This window comes from Bison bison, unplaced genomic scaffold, assembly GCF_000754665.1.
Source record: "Bison bison bison isolate TAMUID 2011002044 unplaced genomic scaffold, Bison_UMD1.0 scf7180017864063, whole genome shotgun sequence".
Classification (NCBI taxonomy): Eukaryota; Metazoa; Chordata; class Mammalia; order Artiodactyla; family Bovidae; genus Bison; species Bison bison.
This window is the reverse complement of record NW_011494635.1, coordinates 3,207,572-3,226,312: the sequence shown is the minus strand read 5'-3', so window position 1 is coordinate 3,226,312 and position 18,741 is coordinate 3,207,572.

The window sequence follows — 18,741 nt, the reverse complement described above, 5'->3', positions numbered from 1 at the left end:
TTTGACTTGCCGGCATCAGTATTTCTGCTCTTTGGGGCCATTATTAAGTAAAATGAGGTCACTTGGAGACAAGCACAGCAACACCTTGATCTGATCACTAAGTGTCTACTAAGTGACTGAGAGGCAGGACATGTGGGACAAAGCGGTGACTCACGCCTCTGGTGAGACAGAGTCAACAGCACGAGATTTCATCACACTAGTCAGAAAGGCATGCAATTCACAACTCACGAATTGTTCACTTCTGGAATTTTCCATGTAATATTTTTAGACTGCGGTTGATCTTGGATAACTGCAGCCACAAAAAGTGAAACCACAGATAAGGGGCAGGGGGATGACTGTAGAGGTCTTAATTTGCTAATTCTGATAATTTTTGAAATTTTGCGTGAGAAACTTCTTGTTTTTAGGGGACACACAGGAAAGTATTTAGGGGTAAAGAGGATGAAGGAGAGGAAGAGAGCAAAGATGGTAACCATCTCACCGTGTTCACACCTGGGTCTCTGGGTGAAAGGCATCAGGAATTCTCTGTATTCTTATGGCAACTTTTCTGCAATCCTAAAACAGCATCTTTTTTTTTTTTTTTTGGTGAGAAAAATTTTTATTTATGAAAATCTTGAGCAGTACAAAACTCAGAAGCTCCACTCAGGTGCAACAGCATCAAATTTTTAAACAACAAATGTTTAACAAAATGTTTAAGTGTCTAGACCCTGACGTTTTACCTGACTTCCACTTTAAGTTCCATCTTTACGCCTTCCCAGAAAGATGTAAATACTCACATGATTAATGTGCACAGAGCCACCTACATGGCAGAGCCTCCTGCCTGAACCTCAGGGCTGGTTCCTGAATCCTGCATCTTTCTGTCACCTTCAGGCTGGTCCTGCTACCCCTCCCCCACAACAGCATCTCTCTGCCCCCTGTGGGGGGAGCCTCCTTTCCTGGAGGCCTGCTGGGCAGGGGCTGCTCCTTGAGAGAGCAGACCCATTTGCAGTGAGTGGTCCATGGGAGGGCAGGGGCTGTAAGGATGATGTGGGGCAGACTGCTGCCGGGTCATATGGAGGCCCCTGGGGGTTGAGGGTAGGAGCAGAAGGAAGGGCTCTGAAGGATATCTCGAGGTCCTGCCCTGGCCCCGGCCTCGGGGAGAGGCCCTGCCTGCAGGGACACAATCAGTCTCGGTGAATTTCATTTTCTCACGTGTGTTACCACCATGATGCCATCCTCTGTCACTCTCAGAGAGCTCCTAGGCCAGGACCTATCCTTGGCGGCTCACAGACCGCCTGGCAGACCTCCCCGGCCCCAGACTTGCAGAAACATCCTCTCAGAATACCAATTCTGACGTGCCCTCTGACAGCCTGAGGGCCCTGCCTTCGGCCCGCCCCACAGTTGGCATGTTCCCGGGCCCTGCCAGTGCGTCCCCCTGGGGAGCCTTCTGAGTTGCTGTGTAAACTGGTGTGGTGGGTAGCTCTCGGGAGACCTGGTGAGCATGGGCTGAGGAACACTTGAACCCCCTGCTGTAGCCTGTGACTCAGAGAAGCTGATGGGATCTCGTACTGTGGGATTCGGGAAACATCTCCCAAGCTACCAGGCTGCCCAGGCTGCTAGCTCAGGGCTGGAACCACAAGTGGTGGATGGACTCATGCCGGAGGGAACATTCCGACCTCGAGTGGTCTGAGAAACCAAGCCTGCATCATCCACACGACTGGATCTCACGCTCCTTTCCCCTCCAACCAGACAAGGGTTGGTCCAGACTGGGAAATACCTGAGAAGATGCCCAGCCTTGGAATGTCTGCAAATCCCCCACTCTCTTCCTGCTTCTGCTGAATGTTGACCAAGGCGCCCAGCCTCTCCTGGGATGGGGATAGCCTAGGCTCTACAGGCTTGGGGCCTGTGTGGCCCAGCAGACCAAGAATTTTCCATGATCTTCCCAGCAGGTGATTCAGAGTCCCCATGAAAGCTCATATGTGTTTAGAGTGTTGTTCAAAGTAGACCTTTAAAATGTGCCACATGCTTAATAGCCTTCCTTTGGCTTTTGTTCCTTTTTAAATGCATTTGGAGCCTTGTGGCATGGGAGCTGCCAAAGCCTTGAACACCCTCTGCAATGCTCTGAGATGTCCATGTGCGTGTGAGTACGTGTGTGTACATATGTGTGTACACAGGCACACACCTCCCCCCCTACCCACACACACACAATCAGGCTTCCTTGGTTCACTGCGTGCACGGGGGCTAAGTTGCTTCAGTCGTGTCCGACTCTTTGCGACTGCATGGACTGTAGCCTGCTGGGCTTCTCTGTTCATGGGATTCTCCAGGCAAGAATACTGAAGAGGGTTGACATGTCCTCCTCTAGGGGATCTTCCCCAACCCAAGGATCGAACTTGCATCTCTTTCTTCTGCATCGGCAGGCGGGTTCTTTACCACTAGCACCATCTGGGAAGCCCTTGGTTCACTGCAGGGCCTTCTTACTCTTTCACTAAAATGTAAAACAACAGTAAGTGTTCCTCTTATGGCTTCACTTATTTAGTTCAGAGGCTCCTGGAGAGAGAAGGTTCTTGCCATTCTCTGTGGGACACAAAGCCAAATCCAAGGCATTTTTAAGAGCGGGAAGGTTAAGACGGCTTTCAGGCAAATGCTCACCTCTCAGCACCATGAGGGACACATTAGACCATGAGGCACAGGTCCACCATCATCTCATGAGCCGTTTCTCTGCCATGCAAGGCAGACACCTAGGCAAAGGACAGAGAGTTTTACAAGAATATTGGCTGCAACTTCTGGGCTCCAGGCCTGCCTGTTGCCCCAGGAGGAGGCAGGAGATAGCCAGAGAGCCCTCCAGGACCTGGGGACTGGGGCAGGGAGCTCTGAGTCTGATTCGGGGTCTCCCTCCAGGAGAGACAGAGGAGGGAATGTGATCAGCAGGGCCTTCTGGCTGTCTACAGAGCCACCCACCCTCAGCAACCTGCAGAGGTGACGGGGTAGGGGCCGGGGGCATCACCAGGACCCCACAGCCAGGAGGTGGAGCTGAGGCTTGAGGATGACTGTGCCTCGCAGGTCAACATGGACCTGTAAGGCCAAAGAAGATCGCTGAAGGAGGAAAACAGTGGATAACAAAAGCCAGCCATAACCCTGCTCCGGTGATAGCAATTATTAGCATATCATGTATTCCCTTCCTATTTACTTGTGTCTGTAGCTACGCAAATGCTGTGGCGTACTTCTTCTCTCAAGCTTGAAATGATACCAATTCCTAGATTCCAATCTCGCTTTTCTCCTTAACATTCTAATAAGTATTTTCCCATGACTAGATGAAGATTTCTCATCAGAGCTGAATTCTGATCCAAAGAGCCATGGGGGGAAATGTTTGGCTTCTGTGAATGGTTTCGACACAAAGCCTTTGTTCCAGGCCCCTCTCTGCGTCAAGGATGTCACTGGATTCCATCCCTGTGTGAGAAGTTTCAGTGAAGGGGGAAGAATGGGCTCTGGGGCGGGGGGGAACCATCCGGAACCCCATCCTTTCCCGGCACTTTCTAGCTCAGTGACCAAGTCAGCTGGCGTTGCTGGCCTCTGCAGCTTCCCCCATGAGGGGTGATCAGATGTCATCTCCCTGACCAGTGGCTGGTCACCTCACTTGCTCTTGGGATGCTCCACACTCATTCACTTCCTCACCCCAAGGACATCCATAAAGATAGCGGCCTGTCTCAGGGAGGGCGTGGGGTTGGCGCGGAGGACAGACTTAGTCCTGGCCTCCAGGATACTCTTTTTGCAAAAGGCATGATCCTTTAGGTCTCCTCCATACACAGGGAGAGGTAAAGAGAAGGCACAATCTGTAATCCCTAATATTAGATGTGACCCGGCCTAATCCTCTCATCAGAGGGAGAGTTCAGCCTATGTGCTCAGGGTCTTGCTGGGGACAGCCCACTCTTGAACCCTGTGACAGGCGATAATTTGTGCACTGAGTCTATTGCTGATTGTTTTAAACCATGTTTCTTATTTTTGCTCATTTTTTACCACCCTCGAAAGTGTTTCTCAAAGTGTGTTCTGTGAAGTGTGGTAGCATGGAAGGGTTAAAGGTCATGGTTGGAAGGGCTTCAGGAACTGAGTGAGTCAGTCCCACACTGGCTTTAGAAAATGAGGTGATTTCTCCTGCCTCAAAGGATTAATGGGCAGCACATTCCACGGAACTGTCAAGGGCAAGCTGGGGGATGTTTCATGCATCTGTTTTCCAGAATCATCTTGCAGGATAGACACAAAACATAGTTTGGGAAAGTGTTCTGGGATTGCATTGCCCTTTTACAGTTAAGCTTCTCTAATTCAAACAAAATTGCTGAAAATACCATCTGAATGACAAACTGTTTCTAAAGGAAATGATCATTATTATTAAAGAACACACAAAGTGTGTTAGAGTTGGAAAGCCAGATGGGCTCATCCGATTAATAAAGATCCTTCCTAATTAGAAACGTGTTTGGTCTTTGAGGAACTAAAAGTAATTTGCTAGTGTCTTCAGAAGATGGGACGTGCTCTCAGCAATTACAGCTTATACTGCTTGTGTCTGAGAAGCAGCTCATCACCCAATAGTCCTTCTTTCATTCTTCCTGTTACTCACAGAGTCCCCAAACCCCAGACACTTCCCAGACTCTCTTGTGGACAGATGTGGGCACAAGACTGTGTCCTGACAGACGGAATTGACCAGCATAGCATGTGCAAGTCCACACTGGATCCTTCAAAGGAAGCCGCTGGCCCTGTGTGTTCTCCTTCCCTCTCCACTGCCTGGAATGCAAATGAGGCAGGCAGCGCTGGGCAGCTTTTGTGGGTGGCAGAGGCACCACTCACAGGCTAGTGGAGCAAGACATTGGAAGGAGCTGGGTGCCCAGATGGCTACTTGACTTTTATCACTTACATCTCCATCCAGTCTTAGCACATGGTTTCCCAGCTCAAGTCTGAATCTTCTGGATGCTGGTGGCTGTATGTGGCCACACTATCAATTTGTGTCCCGCGGGCTGTGAGCATAAAAGGTAATTGCAACTTCCAGGTTATGAAAAAGGGAATTACACTTCTCCACTCTCTCTTTTCCAGCCAGGAAGACAGATGTGGTGCGAGGGGTAGGGCGGGATGCATCTCCAGCCAGACACACAGTGCCCAGTGCCTGGACCATTTAGGGACCAAAGTCATCCTACTCCACGGGGCTGCCTACCCATGTGGACTTAAACGTGCATGCATGCATGCTCAGTCGCTTCAGTTGTATCTCACACTTTGTGATCCTATGGACTGTAGCTCACCAGGTTCCTCTGTCCATGGGATTCTCCAGGCAAGAATCCTGGATTGGGTTGCTGTGCCCTCCTCCAGGGGATCTTCCCCATCCAGGGATTGAACCCTCGTGTCTTGCGTCTCCTGCATTGGCAGGCAGGTACTTTACCACTAGAGTCACCTGGGAAGCCCTACTTATATGTGAAAGGGAATCAAACTTTTATGTTATGTAGGCTGCTCTTATTTGTTCTCTTTTAAAACAACCAGGCCTGTATCTTTTTTTGGGGGGGCATGCCACATAGTATGTGGGAACTTAGGGCCACCACCAGGGATTGAACATGTGCCCCCTGCATTGGAAGTGTGGAGTTTTAACCACTGGATCACCAGGGACCCCAGGTCTGTATCTTAATTAAGATACCTTCCTTTAGGGGACATATGAATACCTGTGGCTGATTCATGTTGATTTATGGCAGAAACCAGCACAATATTGTAAAGCCAATATCTTGCAATAAAAAAGTAAAAAAATGAAATGCCTTCCCTTATCCTCCACACAGTTTAAGATTATTTTAAAGTTGTTCTCTCTGTATCCTTTGAGTCTGGCTTATGGATATTAATACACTTGCTTGAAACCATGAAAAAAAATCACCTCCTGTCTCTGGGATCTTGACAGTGGTGCCGTCTTCCTCTTCTTCTTCTTTTTTACTGTCTTTGTGCACTTCAACTCAAAGCATATATCAAACATATTTAAAAAATCTTACTCAGGCCTCCTTTGCATGAAGCATGCATTTCAATCAGTATAAACCGTCTCTGTAAGCACAACCTCAGTTGGATCATGTACTTCCCCTTCCTATTTGCTTTTTAATTTTTTTTTTTTTTCTGCTAGGTCTCAGAAGAGCTTTAAAGGCTACAAACTCGAGCCAAGCACTAATGAGGGTCCATTTGAATGTTTCTTCCTCTGTTTTTCAGCCAGCTTTTCATTCTTGCTAATGAAAGTTGATGTAGTGCTTTCCTCTAATAACTGGTTCATATTCCTTGAATTCTTTTCTTGGCTTGTGAAAGGGGGTTGCAACTGCTGATAGCTCATAAATGGCTTTGCCTTTCGATTTTATTCTTCCTTTATGTACATAATTTACCCCAAGCCAGTTTTCATCCTAACTGCTCCCCTTGCTTTCTGCATCTTTCAAATTAGAGGCAATTCTAGTCTCCTTCTTTCAAGGGTACACATTGCAAAGTATGATGTCGATGGAAGTATTTTGAGGTCAGGCTGTGTTTCCACAATTCTCGGCAGGACTCAGCAGTGTTTAGAGACAATGGCATGATTCCCAAGCCAGTGGAGACCTTGTTTACCATAGAAAATCAGGAAGTCTAATTTCAACCACAAAACTGTCCCCTCCTGCCTTCTATTTAGCAGTGCAGGCAAGAACCATCACTTGGAAGACCTGCTCAAACTCACCCATTTTGCCCAGTGAGCTTCTCAACCAGACACGAGTTGGGTTTCTCCTTGAGCCCTGACCTGCACTCGGGTGATCTGGTTCAGCTTTTTGGTTATTTTGTGTGCAGAATATATTGTTTGGAGCATCAGTGTTCCACTTCCAACAGATATATAAGCTTTTCTCCAGGTACAAAAGTACCAGCCTTGGTTTCATTTTTTTCAAATGCACTTGCTACAGTCACATTGTCCAGCATGCTGTGATTCCTGGACCCTCCTTTGGGACGGAGGGCTTGTGTCCCCAGCTGCTAGCCACCCTGCTGCCTGGCAATCCCCAGCCATTCGTGGGGAGCGAGGAAGCTTTGCCATCTCCACTCTGGGCAGGCAAAGATTTCTGGGCTCGTTCTGAAGTCCCAAGGTTATGACTGTGTTTGCTGTGTTTGCTGGTTTCCCCTTCTCTCCTTTTTGGCTGGCCAGCGCCAGCAGCACTTGGGGTTCCCCTTCCCCGATCGCAGCCTTTCTTCCCTCCTTCCTGCAAACATGGGCAATGGCGAGTTCCCTTCCTCACCCCGACTGTCCTGCCTCCCTCTGGTGCCCAGCATGATTCCCGGAGTATTCTGCAGCCAGACTGACAGCCTGGAGCTTGTTTTCAAGCAAAGGGCCATCTTGATGTTTGCACACCCTTGAGGGTGTGTACCTCTCAGGGGAACTCATCTCTGAGGAGGGACTCTTTGTCTGCCCTGTTTCCACATCTGTGTTCATTTTTAAAGGTATTTTTGATGTTACTGTGGAATAGATAAAATGTTCACCCGTGCATCGCCACATGCCTGCTCCCTCAGGCTCTGGAGAGTTCCGGATGCTGTCACACTGGGTTTATTGGCAGTCACACTTCTGTTCGCCTTTGCGGCATCGCTGGCCAGTCTCCAGAACCATTCGAAAGCCTTCCCAGTGCACTGGTGAGGTCCACCCTGCTGGGCGCCCAGTGCGCATTATTCACCAGACCTGTATTTATGTTGAAACCTAAATCCAGAGCTCAAACTCTTAACCATGAGCCACCCTCTCCAGGAACCACCCTCCGTGGAGCTCTCAGAGCACAGACTCTTGTTACAAGTAACTGAAAGTAAAAGCCACCAGAATGTAGCCAGTTTCTCTTTGCCCTTTGGCGCTCTCCCAGCTCTGTTTCCCTTCGTGCCCTCCTGGTTTATGTGGGGACTTGAGGTTGCTTCTGGCTCTCCTTTCACGCTTAGCTCAAGATCGTACCCCCGGGGCCACAGAGAGGATCCAGGATTGAGGATCAGGGCTTGCTCCCCGAGAGAAACAGAGAGACTTAGTGGCCAGCGTGCTGGCCCAAGAGAGTACCACTGCTGACTGTCCTTCTGCATCTACACCTGTGTCCTCACCTGTGTAGGGAGAGGTCTGAACACAGTGGTCTGCAGGTCTGGTACCTCTCTGTGTCACCACACTCACAGCTGATGTTGCCTTTTCCCTCCAAAGGTTGGCCCTCCAACTGATGAAAATCTCCAGGCTGTTTAGGGAGGATGTTTAAGTGCTATTTAGTAGCAAAACAAAAATAAGTGAGTGGATGTAAAAATCAACATTCAGCCTGAGCTGGTAATATTCAGAAGTGGGCTGTTGTTCTAAGAACATTTATAGCCTGAATCACAGGCTTTGTCTGGGGGTCACAGGGGCTGGTGGGGATGAAGTGTTGTTATGTGGATAGGGTAGTCTGAGAAGGTCTCAACCCATTTTTTATTTGAAAGCTATCTTAAGTATCCAGAGAAGTTGCAAGTACAAAATTAGCACCTTTTGTTCCCGAGCTGTCTGAGAGTAAGTTTTGGATCTGACGCCCTCGTAACCACACACAATTAGTGAAACCAGGAAACGTGCATGGACAGTGCTAACACTCATTTGTCCTTGGATCCCATTCCAGTGTATCCTGTGGCCCCAGGAATGTGCTCTGCAGCAAAAGGGCTCAGTTCAGTACCACAGATCAGGGCTGCCTTTGGCTCCCAGGTACTGTTAACCATCTTGCCTGTGACATCTCCTGGGGCTTGCCTGGCTTGCCCAACCTCAGCACTTTTGAGGAGGACAGTTCAGTTCAGTTGCTCAATCGTGTCCGACTTTTTGTGACCCCATGAGTCCCAGCACACCAGGCCTCCCTGTCTGTCACCAACTCCTGGAGTTTACTCAAACTCATATCCATTGAGTCGATGATGCCATCCAGCCATCTCATCCTCTGTCATCCCCTTCTCTTCCCGCCGCCAATCCCTCCCAGCATCAGGGTCTTTTCCAATGAGTCAACTCTTCGCATGAGGTGGCCAAAGTATTGGAGTTTCAGCTTTAGCATCAGTCCTTCTAATGAACACCCAGGATTGATCTCCTTTAGAATGGACTGGTTGGATCTCCTTGCAGTCCAAGGGACTCTCAAGAGTCTTCTCCAATACCACAGTTCAAAAGCATCAATTCTTCGGCACTCAGCTTTCTTCACAGTCCAACTCTCACATCCATACATGACCACTGGAAAAACCATAGCCTTGACTAGACAGACCTTTGTTGGCAAAGTAATGTCTCTGCTTTTTAATATGCTGTCTAGGTTGGTCATAACTTTGCTTCCATGGAGTAAGCATCTTTTAATTTCATGGCTGCAATCACCATCTGCAGTGGTTTTGGAGCCCAGAAAAATAAAGTCTGACACTGTTTCCACTGTTTCCCCACCTATTTGCCATGAAGTGATGGCACCAGATGCCATGATCTTCGTTTTCTGAGTATTGAGCTTTAAGCCAACTTTTTCACTCTCCTCTTTCACTTTCAGCAAGAGGCTTTTTAGTTCCTCTTCACTTTCTGCCATAAGGGTGGTGTCATCTGCATATCTGAGGTTATTGATATTTCTCCCGGCAATCTTGATTCCAGCTTGTGCTTCTTCCAGCCCAGCGTTTCTCATGATGTACTCTGCATAGAAGTTAAATAAGCAGGGTGACAATATACAGCCTTGACGTACTCCTTTTCCTATTTGACAGTTATAACAGGTGCCCCAGTTTGGGTTTGCCTGATATTTCCTTAGGATTAGATTCAGACTATTCATTGTTGGGCAGGAATATCTCAGAAGTGATACTGGTTCTTATTTCAGCCTATTAGAGTGTGGGCAGTTTTGACCCACCCATTTCTAATGGTAGAATATGGTGAGGATTTGGTGCTCAACTAGTTGGTCACCCATCCATCCATCCACCCATCCATCCATCCATCTCATGCTCAGAGCAGTGCCTTGCATTGCTGTTTGTCACATGTGTAGTAGAACTGTGCACTTCTCCATTGGGACATGACTGAGGGGAGAGTGGGAGGAGGTTATATGGCACTTGGACACATTCTATACTTGATGACCTAGTATAGAAGCTGTGGGCTTTCAAATAACAGAACAGATGCTGTCCACAATTTATGTGTTCAGAAATAAGCAAGTTTATCCACATTCTATGAGGGTTAAGTGGCTTTAAAAAAGGACAGAATAACTTTAACAAATAATACGCTCTCAGATTGTCAATATATGGTTCCTTCCAATTGATTCTTACTTGTAGCAAAAATGTAGATAGCCATTGGATTTTTTTTTTCTTCAAGAAAAAGAGATTGTGCCTTGGTTTGAAATTTTAGAGTGTTCTTCCCAGGAATGGAAAAGCTGAATCTAACATAAGTCCTGGACTCAGAGATGGAGGGCAACCAGCAGGAGCCCAAACCATGAATTAACTTTCAAAGAAAAACATTTCCAACAGATCCAATGAAATATTCATTTATTGTCAAATGATAGCCCCACAGGGAAATCTGCCATTTCATCTCCTAAAATAAGATTTCTAGGACTCCTCAGTTTCTGGCATTCACTGATCAAACCAGCAATTTTTTTGAGTATTTGGCTAAACTCCTGGAAAGTTATACAAGTGTACAATTTGAAATGAGACAATATGATTGATCTAAAGGCCAGAGTAAAACACAAGGAACGGATTGTCTTTTAAGGGTGGACTGAAGCAAGTTCTTCTGTTACTGGTACTATATTGAAGCAAGAAATGCTAAAGTTACTGGGCACGAGAGAAATAAAAGTTGTATTCAACCGCCATGTCAAATGAATTGGAAATGGGTCTGTCTCCTAAATACGATCCCTTTGTGACTCCACCTTTGGCAGCAGATCAAGAAAGCAAGGTTCTGGCCCAACACCACGCCTGAGGCTTGGTAGGCAGGCAAAACACCCCCCAATCGGTTCATGCATCTTCAGGGATGAGGGCAGGAAAGCTATTTTTTATACATTGTGGAGCACTTGGAGTAAGCTCCGGGAGTAAGCACTTGGAGTTAGCTCTGGGAGTTGGTGATGGACAGGGAAGCCTGGCATGCTGCAGTCTATGGAGTCACAAAGAGTCGGACACGACTGAGCAACTGAACTGAACTGGAGCACTTGGTCTCCTGTTCTTGTGTACAAACAGCTAACAAAGCCCACAGCTGTGATGCTTATAAGGGGCTGGTCCTTTGCTTGCTGTAATCAGACATTTGAGGGAGCAGCATCTGAGCATGTGCAACATATATGTACAGATGCCAAATTACAAGGGACAGTATAAGTGCCCAAAGTAAAGGATAAAGTCATGCTGGGGAGGGAACGCCTATCACCGGTTGTAGATTTGGAGATCTACCTTGTGGAGAAAGTAACATGGAGAGTGTCATTGGACTTTGGGGCCATCTGTCCATATCCTGCTCCTGTTTCTTGACCATCTTCTCCCCTGAGAGATGGGCTTTTGGCTTCCATCTTCATTTTTTGAGACCCAACTCCCTGGCTAAGAGGCATCAAGCAGGGGATGAAGGCAACGTGCCAGTGACACGTGAGAGCCCCTTATTGGGCCCCAGAGCTGGCCTCCTGAGCATGACTTTCCAATGGCTCCCCAACTCCACAAGACACCCCAGGGTTCTTCTTGTAAATCTCCCCTGCTGCTGAAGTTCACTTCAAGTTGAATCCTGTTTCCTGCCAGCAAGAATCAAAGCTTAAGTCCAAGAGGAGAGAGGACCAGCTAGCATCTCCATCTGTGTGACAAGCACTGCCCTTTTCATCCATTCATTTGTTTACTGCTTCATGAAGCTGCTCTTATTACTTCCATCTTTAAAATGCAGAAAACAGAGCTTGCCAGATTAGAATAATTAAAGTTCCGCCAGGGAGAGGCAGCAGAGAAATGCAGCCCCTGGCTCAGAAACTGCGTGTCATCCATCTGCATCTTCTGAGTAGCAGGTTGGGGAGGGCGGGAGGAAGTTGTTTACCAAATGCCACCAACTCAAGGAACACACAGGTGACCTGTTCTGCTTTCTTGTTTTTGGTAGATTGGCCTTGAGTTTTCTTTCTTCTTCATTTGTTCTTCTTTTTTTTTTTTTTTTCCTATTGTACCAGTATTTTCCAAAAGTTCCTCCAGAGTCTTCCCTGGTGGCTCAGACAGTAAAGCATCTGCCTACTATGTGGGAGACCTGGGTTCAATACCTGGGTTGGGAAAATCTCCTGCAGAAGGAAATGGCAACCCACTCCAGTATTCTTGCCTGGAAAATCCCATGGATGGAGGAACCTGGTAAGCTACAGTCCATGGGGTCGCAAAGAGTCAGACATGACTGAGCAACTTCACTCACTCACTTCCCCAGAGTCAGGCTGTGTATCAGGCTTTGGAATTGCGACAGTGACCAAAATACTGACCTTTCAGAACTTAGGGCAGAGGTGAGATGATGGATCGGTGTAGGGTTACCCAGTGCTACAGAAAAGGCTCAGAGGGCTCAGAAGGAGAGGATCGCAGGAAGCTGGGAGGGACCGGGGCGGAGTGGCACAGGCAAGAGCCAGATCTCCGAGCTCTGAAGACTTGGGACCCCCAGACAGTGTGGCTGGGATGGACCCCACCTCCCCCAGGCCTGACCTGCCCAGCCCTGCCACTCAGATGAGCTGTCCTCGGCCCTTGGGGGCCAGTGGGGTTACAGAAGTGCCACAGCTGGCCATGGTCCATGCCGTCCCTGAGCCACATCCTGCTCTCAGCTCCCAAGGGCTTTATTCAGACCCGTTCCTGGGCTTCTAGGGGCAGTTCCCATCTCATGCTTGCCTCCTGGACTTCAGCTTGGACTCTGCCTGCTGTGTCACTCCTCACAAGCTTCAGAACTCCAGCTCCCAAGGCGTGGAGCTAGGTGCCCTTTTCCTTCATCCGATTCTGCTCAGAGTGCACTGGGTCCTACTCCAGCGTAGACAGCCTCAGCCCACCTGACTACCCTTTTCAGCCTCTGGTTCTCACACCCACCAGGATGGTCACCTCAGCCCCACCCAGTTCAGAATGACCCCACCGGCCAGTTGGGTATCTCTGCTCTGGGGTGGCTCTTGGCTGGGCCCCGGCCCCTGAAGCTTGAGTGAATCTCAGGACACCTCACAGCTATGGCAACCGGGTGATGACCCACCTCTGAGCCCACTTCACAGACAGAGCTGGAGAAGGCACCCAGTTGGTGTGGGGTCAGACGGGAAGCTCTGTGCCTTTGTGGCTGGATCAGCGTGAGGCATGTAAGGAGCTCTGTCTTATCCTGCGCCATCACCAACACACTTCCAGCTTTCATGACCAGCCCTACCGCACCACCAGTCACAGGCTCCTGATACTCAGTAAGGGAAAAGGGAGTCTGAATCAGAAGAGAAGCCAATCCTCTGAGCTGCGGGGACACGTAAGCGTCCACTCTGGCCCCGGCACCTGGTGACCATGTGTGGTGCGTCTCCTCAAGGCAACCACAGGCTGGTGGGGGAAGGGTCTGTTGGTCCCATTTGCTGTGTCACCAGGAACCTTGGAGCCTCCGAGAATGGTGCACACTTCCTTCTCTGACTCACAGACCAGAGGACCGGCTGGGGCTCATCTCTGCTTGGCTGGCTTTGACTGGTTCAGCTGAGTTGGCCTGCAGGCTGCACTCGGGGCTGGAATCAGCTCCACTGGCTGAACACAGCCTCCCAAGGATGGGAAAGGTACCCCACCTACTCTGATGGGGATTCTGCTCAAACCCTGGGGAGAAGGTCCACCACAGACACACCAGGTCAGCAGAATGCCACCAGGACACGAAGGCCTAAGTGCGCAACTCAGGGAGGGTCAGTGGCTGTTCTTTGCTGTCACCATGCAGCTTTTGTAATCTAGGTATGATGGAGCCCAGGACAGAAGTCCTGGGCAGGAAGTACAGGGGACCTTCTCACCAGCTTACGTCACAGCATCAGCAGGAATTCTGATGTGTGTCGAGAGAGGGAAGCGCCGACTGACGTTAAGGCAGAACTTTAAATGTCAACACTGACGGCTTTCATCACCTCTTGTTTATTTAGTTCAACTAAATCTGACCTGCCAAATCCTCTTTTCCATGAGGGAAGAGAATTCCAGATTTAGTCTAGAGGGGAAAACAGCTCGTGCTATACAGCTCCAAAGAGAAGAGATGAGATTTTCTGACCACTTTTCTCAAGATGCTGATGTTCAGTATTTCACTCCAGGCCACTTAAAAGTATTTAAACCAGACATCCTTCCCCAGTTTGCCACCTACTTGGTCCCTGGTGAGGAAGAAAGCATCTTATGTGGCCAAGTGGTTTTGTCAGCATGAATCCAAATTTACCAAAGGATGGATGTGACCACAAAAGGAAGTTTCACTGACTTTCATTCCCACTTACCCCAGGCCATTGACCTGTCAGGAATACTGCTGAGTAGTTAGAAATGAATCAGAAAGTCTTTGAAAACAACGGGTTTCCCCCATAGAGCTCCCAGGAGATGTCACTAACAATAAGATCAATGCTAGTAGCTGACATTCTAAGCTGTGTGAGGGTGTCTCAGCACATGGTCCCCATCATCTTCATGACAAAGCTTATGGGAGGTACTTTTATTGTTCCCACTTCATAGATGAGGCAACTGAGGCCCAGGAGGCTGAGATCATGGTCCCACATGACCTGCTGGGAGGTGAAGAGATTCTGAACAGAGCTTTTCTCATGGAGGTCAGGATGCTTTCCTCCTGAAGGTCAAGACAGCAAGTCCATCCCTCTGAAAGGGGTGAGACCCCCAGTCTTTGTGAGCACTAACCTCACAGCAACATGAAGGGGGCTGGGCCAGCTCCCCTAGCCTCAAATCAAGGCTTCTGAAGACAGGGGCTCTATGACTGTCAGGCTGAGTAAGGATCCTCCAAGATATCTATGTCCTAAAACCTGTGGTTATCACCTGCCTTGACAATATTTTTGCAGATGTAATTAAGGATCTTGACAAGAAGACGTGTCCCTGGATTTATGTAGATGGGTCCCCAATGCAATCATAAGCTTCTTTACAAGAGGGAAGCCAGAGGGAGGCCATGTGACCACAGAGGCAGAGATTGGAGAATGTGGCCACAAGCCAAGGGGTACCAGCAACCCCCAGAAGCTGGAAGAAGCAAGAAATGGACTCTCCCCAAGCACTGGGCTGGGGCAAGCTGGTGAGGATCGTGGTCCTGCCAACCCTTGATTCCAGTCCAGTGAAACTGATTTTGAATTTCTGGTCTCCAGAACTGTGAGAGAATAAATCTGCATTATCTTAAGCTGCAAGGTTTGTGGCAGTTTATTACAGCCACCACAGGAAACTAATACACGCTTGTAAAAGAGATTCTAATATCCTTTTATTCAGCAAGCATCCACCAAAGGCTGGATGTGTTCCAGGATCTAATGATCAGAAATGAGTGAAGCTTCACTCCTGTGTCTCCCTGCTGAGGTAGGGCAGAGATCTAGGGAGAGAGAGAGACAGCCTGGTGCAGAGGGGAGCAGACCTCTATAGAAGGGACTCCTGAATTTCCACTGTCACATCTGCAGAGAGATGGTATTTGGATTAGAAACCTGGGCTTGAGGCTGAATTCTATCACCCAGAAGCTGTGTGACTTGGTTCCACTAAATGCACTTATTGAATCTGTACAATAGGATTATATAGCTATCTTACAGAGCTTCAGATTGTTGAACAAAGAACAATTCCAGAAGGGAGCCTCACCCAGGGTAGGCGCTCAGCAAACCTATGGGCTCGAATGTTCACACCCACACGATGTGACCTGGGCCACCATACATGGGATGAGGGTGGAGCCAGTGCCTCTGAACCAGAAAGTTTAGCCTTAGTAATTTACTTCTTTGTCAAGTCCCCCAAAGTCCTGGGGGATGTTACAACTTCTGTCATTAACACCTAAGGGTGGCAGACCAGCCACTGCCCTCCCAGCAACCAGGACAAAGACACTGGGCACCTGAGATGAGCCAGGCAGTTACAGATGAAGACAAGATTAAACGGCTGGATATGCTGCCCCCTGCAATATCACAGCAGCTGGTAGTGAAAGCCAGGCCACTTTAGGGTCTCTGGAGTTAGGGTCTCTAGAAGGGTATTGAGGGACTTTAAGAAGAAATCATTTTCCCATCCCTTTGGTTGCCTGAGGTAACCAAGAAAATTGGCCACATATGAATGTCATGGGCCAGGAGTCAAGGTGATGGCAGAGAAAGAGAGGGCCCTGGCCCCAGCTGGGTGGCACCCCACTGGGATGGACGGCAGCAACGAGCAAGGCAGGGAAGTGAGGGCCCTGTGTTCAGCTTGTAAATGCTCTTAGAGCTGAGAGACTGTGAGTGTTTCCAAGCCAAGGAGATCAACAGTCCCCGGCAGGAGACGGCTCCGAGCATGCTCGTGTCACATTTCAGCCACACAGAGGGCCCCAGACAATGTGTGCCAGAGACACAAGCACCATGGTTGTGGTTCAGCAAAATGCTTTCACATGCAATACACGTCCCCAGGCAGTGCATACCTGGTGGTGGCACCTGGCAGGGTCCTGGTGGGGTTGGTCACAGAAAGCCTTCTACAGGGAAAGGACATCACTCAAGTGGACATTTCTACAGGATGACCCTTGGGCTGGAAAGGACAGAAGGCAGAGTTTTCCAGAATCATAGTCCAGTATCTACCATTGGACTCTTGTTAGATGGGCTGCCATGATTCCTTGGGTCCAGGTAGCAGCTCCTGATGGTCAGTCACTAGGAAAGAGGGGTCAAGGCTCCAGCTGAAAGTCTAGCTCTCAGGAACCTCCCTGCCCCCAGGAAGATATGATGGGAGAGGAGGTCTTGGAGGGAGGAGGCTGGTGAGATGAATCCCAAGCACACAGGAAGATCCCTTGCAGAGCTCAGGGACCCAAATCCCCCATGTGCAAACTGACTGAGATATGGAAGGCCTTCTGGTGGATTGAGACCAGATCTAGGCTGGGAAAGGCAAGTCAGCTGCAGAATTTTCATCCTACCTTTTGCATGTCCATAGGAGTCATCATTAGTCAATTGTAGCAATCAATCAGTCCTTCCAGCTTGGCCCCTCACAGCCTCAGAATCCTTCTTAACACAGTGCCTCCCGCCCTGTTGCCCAGGGAGCTATCCATGGTGCTGCCACAACCCCTGCCCTCAGGTTTCACTCACTGGGGTTGCCTCCCAGCTCTTCTTGCAGCTGGGATCTGCCTTGACTCGTCCCTTCTGTGTGATTTCATCACATCCTGTCCTGACAACTGCCTTGTTCTGAGCCTTTCACCTGAGTCCTGCACCCCCATCTCAGACTGTTCATCGGGCCTCTCATGAAAATTCTGCCCTTGTTCTTCAGGGCTGGTAGACACATGTGGCCCCTTACCCACAAAGACAAGATTCTCTGTTAACAAAACTCCAGTGGGAATGGGGGCCCACAGTTCCATCTGGGCAGCTGCCACTCAGGTCAGAGCTCCAGCTGCATGGCCCGTTGACTAGCCCTGGATCACACAGAATTCTGGTGCGGGTCTGTGTCACGTGTCCCCTGCCCCATCCTCAGCAGGACCTGGTGAGGCTGCATGTAGAGGTCATCCCAGCCCGGAGCGGCAGCTTCTGTTTTCTCCCTTCGCTCTGTAGCTTCTACGGATGGGCCTGAACTTCTCTCTCTGCTGCTGGTCTCTCCTTGCATCACACTGGACTCTGAGTGCTGCACCGGCAGGCAGGAAATTGTCCAGAGTCCTTTTAGCTGAAAAAGGATGCAATCAGCCCTTTATCTGTTCCTCCTAGGGTCGTTGCAACTCTGCATAGCTTTGTGGGTTTTTTCCCCCTATTTCTGAAACTTGCGCCCCCCACCAACCCCACTCATGCTTCCAAAAGCTTTTCATTTTAAGGAAATTAAAATATTTTCAAAGGATTCTGAACTCAGACACTAGGGCCTAAAATGATTTCTAGGGCACCCATGAAATCAAGCTAACACAGAAACAAAACACATAGCATGGAAGGAAAATAAGCGTATTCTAAGGAATAAGGATCAATCAGCCTTTAACAGCAATTGTGTTCTAAGCAGCCCCGACTTCAGATTCTATTATACAAGCCCAGCAGTGATGCTCCGAAGTGATTATCTAGTAACATAAATCAAGGCTATGGCTACAGGGTTCTGAGAGGTTACAGGTCCCCCTCCAGGGGCTAGTGCCTCCTGCAGGGGAGGATGGCAGGCACGGAGCAGGGCAGGCCTTACAGGGCCTCTCAGATCACCACACAACACTAGACAGAAACACTGGGAAGTTTGGAATTGAGTAGATTTGCCAAACCGACCAGGAGGACCAAAAGTAATGGTTTCTGTCCAAGAGAGGGAGGGAAATTCTCCCCGACTTTGCTGAGATCAAGGATGGAGGTTAGGGTGATCTGTCCGGAAAAGATTCCTCCCACGTGTCAAAGCAGACCACAGGGCTCAGTGGTCCCCACCCCAGGGGCTTCTGCTGGGGGAGCTGCTGGCCCTCATTTGAAACTTCCCTTCTAACAGATTCCAACATCTGCAAAGATCCTGCTTTTCAGAGGCCAATTTCTGATCCCACAGGAGAGAGGTTTGCAGGGTTATCAAGCTGATCCCACGCCCTGATGAGTGAGCTGACGGCTCTTTTCACCCCAAGAGTGCCCTGGTTTTATCCAGGAGGATCAAAATGTGGTGCCTTTGCCCCTCACAGCCCACCCCAGCCACTCATCACTCATGCTCAAATGGTCCCCACCTGCCCGTGACAAAGAGGGTAAGGCCACACCCCATTTAAGATCCTCCAACACTGAGCTGCCCGTGTGGGTACTGCCCGCCCCC